Genomic DNA, 6,848 nt, shown 5'->3' on the forward strand with positions numbered 1-6,848 from the left:
GACATTTCTGAGGCTATGAGCTGTCCAGCACATGTCCCCAAGATTTATCCACATATTCACCCACACAGTTTCACTGGTAAAAATAACTTTTCTTTTGTTGAATGCTCCTCTCAAATATCTTTCTTCCCGGCTGTTTTTACTTTGTCACAGTCATTGAATAAACTATGCACCCACAAATGGAACAATATTTTCTGTATCTATGTGAGAGGTATTTCAGGTATTTGGACCCACACAAACATAATTAGAATAATTTACCAATATGTTCAATATTTATCAACTACCCATTACGTATAAATGGTGTAACGTAAGAAAGCCTTAATTTTCCAGATACCACAGTATTTAAAATGGTCACAAAACTGCAGAAACCATCACTATAAATATATTTTCCAGACAACAGTCACAGCTAATGCACTTCCATTACACATTCACAAAGTACCCTTCCTTTTACTGCATGATATGCTTGATAAAGAGTTTTAATAACAATAGCATCTGTCAGAGAAATGTGCCCAATAGGTTAGAGATCACAAAATACAGCTCAAAGTGAAACTGACAAACAGTTTATTGCAAGCCATATCTGGAAGAGAAAAAAAAACAGACCAGCTGACACAGAATTGACGGTCTGAACAGGTAAGAGCTGAAAATGTGTTGCTGGTTAAAGCACAGCAGGTTAGGCAGCATCCAAGGAACAGGAAATTCGACGTTTCGGGCCAGAGCCCTTTATCAGGAATGAGGAGAGGGTGCCAGGCAGGCTAAGATAAAAGGTAGGAAGGAGGGACTTGGAGGAGGGGCGATGGAGATGTGATAGGTGGAAGGAGGTCAAGGTGAGGGTGATAGGCCGGAGTGGGGTGGGGGCGGAGAGGTCAGGAAGAGGATTGCAGATTAGAACGGCAGTGCTGAGTTCAAGGGAATCGACTGAGACAAGGTGGGGGGGGGGGGGGGGGGGGGGGGGAGGGGAAATGAGGAAACTGGAGAAATCAGAGTTCATTGCTTGTGGCTGGAGGGTTCCCAGGCAGAAGATGAAGCGCTCTTCCTCCAACCGTCGCGTTATGATGTTCTGGCGATGGAGGAGTCCAAGGACCTGCATATCTTCGGTGGAGTGGGAGGGAGAGTTAAAGTGTTGAGCCACGGGGTGGTTGGGTTGGTTGGTTCGGGCGTCCCAGAGGTGTTCCCTGAAGCGTTCTGCAAGTAGGCGGCCTGTCTCCCCAATATAGAGGAGGCCACATCGGGTGCAGCGGATGCAATAGATGGTGTGTGTGGAGGTGCAGGTGAATTTGTGGCGGATATGGAAGGATCCCTTGGGGCCTTGGAGAGAAGTAAGGAAGGAGGTGTGGGCACAAATTTTGCATTTCCTGCGGTTGCAGGGGAAGGTGCCGGGAGTGGAGGTTGGGTTGGTGGGGGGTGTGGACCTGACGAGGGAGTCACGAAGGGAGTGGTCTTTGCGGAACGCTGATAGGGGAGGGGAGGGAAATATATCCCTGGTGGTGGGGTCCGTTTGGAGTTGGCGGAAATGACGGCGGATGATACGCTGTATACGGAGGTTGGTGGGGTGGTAGGTGAGAACCAGTGGGGTTCTGTCTTGGTGGCGGTTGGAGGGGCAGGGCTCAAGGGCAGAGGAGCGGGAAGTGGAGGAGATGCGGTGGAGGGCATCGTCGATCACGTCTGGGGGGGAATCAGCAGTCTGAACAGGTAGATCAGATTTCTCTTACCAGAGCTGAGGATGAGATCAGTTTTATAGTAATGCTGCACAACGACACGGATTAAGAAATGGGAAACTACAATGTTTCTGGAAATGGAGTAAGCTAGTTACAAGGATGCTAATTGGAAAACAGTTTATTGGATGAATGTCCTGCTCCTTCACACAATGCAACATCCTGACAGTATCATGGTTCCATTCCTCTTCACAGGTAGATGTTAATGTCTCCTCTGTAGTGGTGAGTTGCTTCCATTGTCCTGTTCCTGGAGCATTGTCCTTGCTGGTGCCTCTCTGTCTGACCTGCTCTTTGTGTGGCTTTGATATTACAGGATTATGAAACTGTTCTTGGGGCTTTGAGATATCTGTGGTGCTCGGGTCATCGTCCTTGGGAGCTTAAAGTGTATTCCCTTGTCTGTTTGTGAGCTGCCCAGGAATTCTGGGTGTTTTGGTACAGTTTGGCCAATTTTGCTTTTGTGGGCCTATCGTGGGTTAGCAAATCTTTTCCCACAGCATCCAACTTATTTTCCTCTATTCTAGCTGTTGAACATATGCTGCTGGCACATTTGCAAACGCTTTATTGCCTCAGTGATTTCAGGTTTTTCTAGTTCTTAGGTAAATGAGTGTTCCTTGGTTGTCAGATTAAAACTGGTCTCTCTTCATTGTACTCTGTCTCCCCTCTCTCCCACCACCCCACGCAACCATGGTCTCTATTGCACCCCTGCCCTACTATTTCCCTCTTTCTTCCCCCTTCCCCCCCAGAGCCCCTCATCTACCCTGCCATTATATTCTATAACCTCATCTCTTCTCTCCTTACCATTCACCAGCATCCAGTCCTACTGTGGCTTCCCATCTCTCTTCCTTTACTGCCCTACACATTTGCAGCCTGCCCACGGAGTTACCACTGACCATAAACTCAATCGGGCGTGCCACATTAACACTCTCTTCCAGCCCGACGGACTTGTAGCGTCCTCCATGTCTCCTCTTCTATCCCACCCCTCCTAATCGCCTTGCCAGTCTCCCGTCTCACCCCAATGGAGGAAGTCTCCTACACCAGCCACCATGTTGCCTGCACACATCACCATGAGCCTCTCAGTAAGAAATATCGAAGGGAAGCAACTTGTGATTGGGGGAGGAAACGTTATTGCTCCTTCCATTTTATTTGAGCGAGTATTCCCTAATTGACTCAGGGGTGTTCATTGAAACTCAGTGGATTTACCCCTGTATGTCAAATGCTGTTCCACACCACCAACACATCAGCATGTAAATCGCCAGTACAACAGGAGGCTGAAGACTAAAGTTAGCAGGAAATAAATAATGATACCAGGTCAAATTTTCAGGACACGTTGCACAAACACTTGGTTTGCATTCCTCTGAGCTTACGGCTAAAGGATGATCTATTTATGGCATTTAAACAACAAAACAACTTGAACAAGAAAATAATTGGTTTGGAGTAGCTATCCAGAATGTGGCACACTTAAATCTGACATCAAATTCCAGGAGAATTAGGTTACGTAAAAATGAATAGGAGTAGAAATTCAGTATAAAAAACTGAAAAAAATTAGGTTGCTATTTTCTAATGGTGAAATTAGCATTCGTGTAAAAGGTAGGGGTTTCAGGGATATGGAACAAATGTGACTGACTGGAGTTGCAGTGTGATCTAAATAAAATGTAAGAAGTGGTTCAGAAGGGGACATATTTCTTGTTGTGCTATGTAAGTTGAGGAGGTCAAATTCAAATTCATTCAGTTGGCTAGCATTTGAATCACTTTAATGTCACCAGCATTCTGCTCAGTTTGAGTTCTGCTGGGGTCAGTCAGTTTCAGAGCTCATGACAGCCTGGGTTCAAGCATGAGTTAAAAGCAGGGCAGTCACTTCCTGTGTGCACATGGTGTTATGGCTGAAAAAACATAGCAAAACCTGCAGTCAATGTGAAATACAAGAAAGTCAGGGGGACGCAACACAGCCAGCTTATTCAAAGGTTGAAGTTTCTAAGGTTGGGTGAGATGGTGGTTAGTACTGCTGCCTCAATGCCAGGGATTCTGGTTCGACTCCACCCTCGGCCGACTGTCTGTGTGGAGTTTGTACATGCTCCAGTTTCCTCCCACAGTCCAAAGATGTGCAGATCAGGTGAATTGACAATGCTAAATTGCCTGTAGTGTCCAGGGATGTGCAGTTGAGTGGGTTAGCCTTGGGAAATGCAGGTTTACAGGGATTGGGGGGAGGGGGAAGAGAAAAAGGTGTGGGGTTGTGGGTCAGGGTGGGATGCTCCTCAGAGGGTCAGTGTGGAGTCAGTGGGCTGAATGGCCTGCTTCCACATCAAATCTCTATGATGATCTACAATGTTATTTGTGACTTTGCCTGCTTAGCAAATTGTACTTTGTCAGAAAGGCAGAACAGAGAGGCTCAAGTTAAGAATGGTGGGATAGTTAGCGTCCTGCTGACAAGATATCAGAAAAAATGGAAGATATGAGAGGGCGTGTTGGTTAGCCATTGGAGCTTTGGCTTAGAAAGCGAGGAGTCAAAAAAAGTGTGGTGCTCGAAAAACAGCGCCGGTCAGGCAGCGTCTGAGGAGCAGGAGAGTCAACGTCTTGAGCAAAAGCCCTTCATCAGGAATTTGAGAGGGGCGAGTGATACTCTAGATTTGAGGGAGATGAGGCAAGTATGATTTAAAGAAAGGGTATGATGATAAGAAGCCTCTCAAACAGCACTAAATCAACACAAGTTGTTGTAATTCCCATGATGCAGACAGTAAACCGCACATGGCCCACGTGCCTTATATAGACCTGTTGTTGAAGCAGTGCTTGACAGAATATCTTATTTAAAAAAAACCCACTTTTAATCACAGTGATGGAACCCATAAAATGGAACAATTCCACAGAGAATGTGAAAAGATTAAATGCAGTGTTCAACATTTTTAGGATTACAAAAGTATCTGATTGAATGTCAAAGTGATACATTTTTAAAATTATGCAAAAATACCTAAAGAACGAATGTGCCTGCTCTCCACACCCTTTCAATTAAACAACACCTTTATTGTAAGCTAATGTTTTTGAACTCAGGCCAGAAACGTAGGTCAGGGCGTGTAGAGTGGCAACTCTAATCTGTAAATTTGTTCCATTACATAGTTAGGAGTTGGCACAAGGTGCATATGGTAACAAAGAGTGAGGAGATACACAAACAAACAATTCCAATGCCAAGACACCCTCTCTCACACACACACACACACACACACACACACAAAACAGTATGAAAGACAACTATTTTCTTTGAAGAATCTCAAAACACAAACACAATTGTCACCCTTTGTATTTCCTTTTCTATATTTTGCAAGACCACTTCCTTCCATCCTTAGTTAGCCAGAGTGTCCGTGAACCATCTACACATGAAGCAGATGGCAAATCAGTCCATGTAAAAACGGTGACTTGTCCTACCCTGAGCAACTCTGGCCTGTCCTTCCATGGTCAGTTGACCAGCTGACCAGCTGACCTATTGACATGTCAGAGTTGAAGTTCTTCACATGCAATTTTTACAAGTTTATTTCCATTAAAAAGGTTGAGTCTTCAATAAAGTTTTCTTCCCCTCCCACCCAGAGATCATCTTTTCTAAAATGAACATTTTACAGCACAACAAAAAACTGCAGTGGAAAAAGATACTTTAACCATCTGTTTAAAGATTTGATTTTTATTTGTTTTGATTTATCATTGTCACATGTACCTAGGTACAGGGAAACGTTTTATCTTGTATGCAGAACAGGCCCATAATACCATACAAAGTGCATTAGGGTAATAGAACAGAGTAAAGAATATAATGTTACGGCTGCTGAGAAGATGCACAGGGAACAAGATCAACATTTTATTTAAAAATTTGAGAAATCATAAGTCTAGAAACAGCAGGGAAGAAGCTGTTCTTAAACGTGCATTTTTTTTGTATCTTATCCCTGATGGGAAGAGGTTGCAACAGGTACCTATGTCCAACAACATAGTGGTCCATTTCCCAGAGTGAGAGACATACCTTCAGTGCCTCCCTTTATAATAAGGCTTTAAAAAGGAATGTGATGACAGTAGGTTAAGACACCACCTTTTCAATTTAGCACAAGAATGACCAACGGGCAGCACAGTGGCTCAGTGGTTAGCACTGCTGCCACACGGGGACCCAGGTTAGATTCCTGCCTCAGGCAACTGTGTGTGGAGTTTGCACATTTTCCCTGTGTCTGTGTGGGTTTCCTCTGGGTGCTCCGGTTTCCTCTCACAATCCAAAGACTTGCAGGTTAGGTGAACTGGCTGTGCTAAATTGTCTATAGTGGTCAGGGATATGTAGGTTAGGTGCATTAGTTAGGGATAAATGTAGAGTAATTAGGGTAAGGAGAATGGGTTAGTCTTCGGAGGGTCCGCGGGGACTTGTGGGCCAAATGGCCTGTTTCCACACTGTAGGGATTCTTTGACGACTTTGCATTATAGCATCTAATGTAAGATGGCACCCGATTTTGCATTTCTCCCCATTTTCAATTCCATTATCTTAAAAAAAAAACTGGTCATCTAATTCAACACTAATTCATAATCAAAAGCCTGTCACAGTGTCAGCAACTATGGATAATGCAAATACCACATGGAGTGAGACATTAGCATAGTGATAGTATCATTCCTGATGAAGGGCTTTTGCCCAAAACGTCGATTTTGCTGGTCCTCGGATGCTGCCTGAACTGCTGTGCTCTTCCAGCACCACTAATCCAAAAAATAGTGATAGTATCGCTGGATCACAGCATTAGGCTCATTTCCCACACGGTAGCTGGTGAAGTGTGCACATCAGTTTATTAATTATCTTGGAAAGCCAGTTTCAGCAGTGATTAGGAAACAATCACAAATGGTTGTTCAAAACCTATCTGGCTCACTCATGTTCTTTAGGAAATGAAATCTGCCATCCTTACCAATACGTGACTCCAGGCATACTTCAACCTTGTTGACCCTTAACCCAGTAAGCCACTCAGTTCAAGGACAATTAGGCAATGCAGCAAATGTTGGCCTTACCAAACAGATGAAGTTGAAAAAAAATGCCAATGAAAAATGCTCTGGGGTTAGAGAATACACTGTTAGAAATAACTCGTCTCAGGGCAGTTTGTCATCATCTGTAATCGAATGCCTTCTGTGCAGCAACAAAGC

The sequence above is a fragment of the Hemiscyllium ocellatum genome, chromosome 11 (assembly GCF_020745735.1).
Source record: "Hemiscyllium ocellatum isolate sHemOce1 chromosome 11, sHemOce1.pat.X.cur, whole genome shotgun sequence".
Classification (NCBI taxonomy): domain Eukaryota; kingdom Metazoa; phylum Chordata; class Chondrichthyes; order Orectolobiformes; family Hemiscylliidae; genus Hemiscyllium; species Hemiscyllium ocellatum.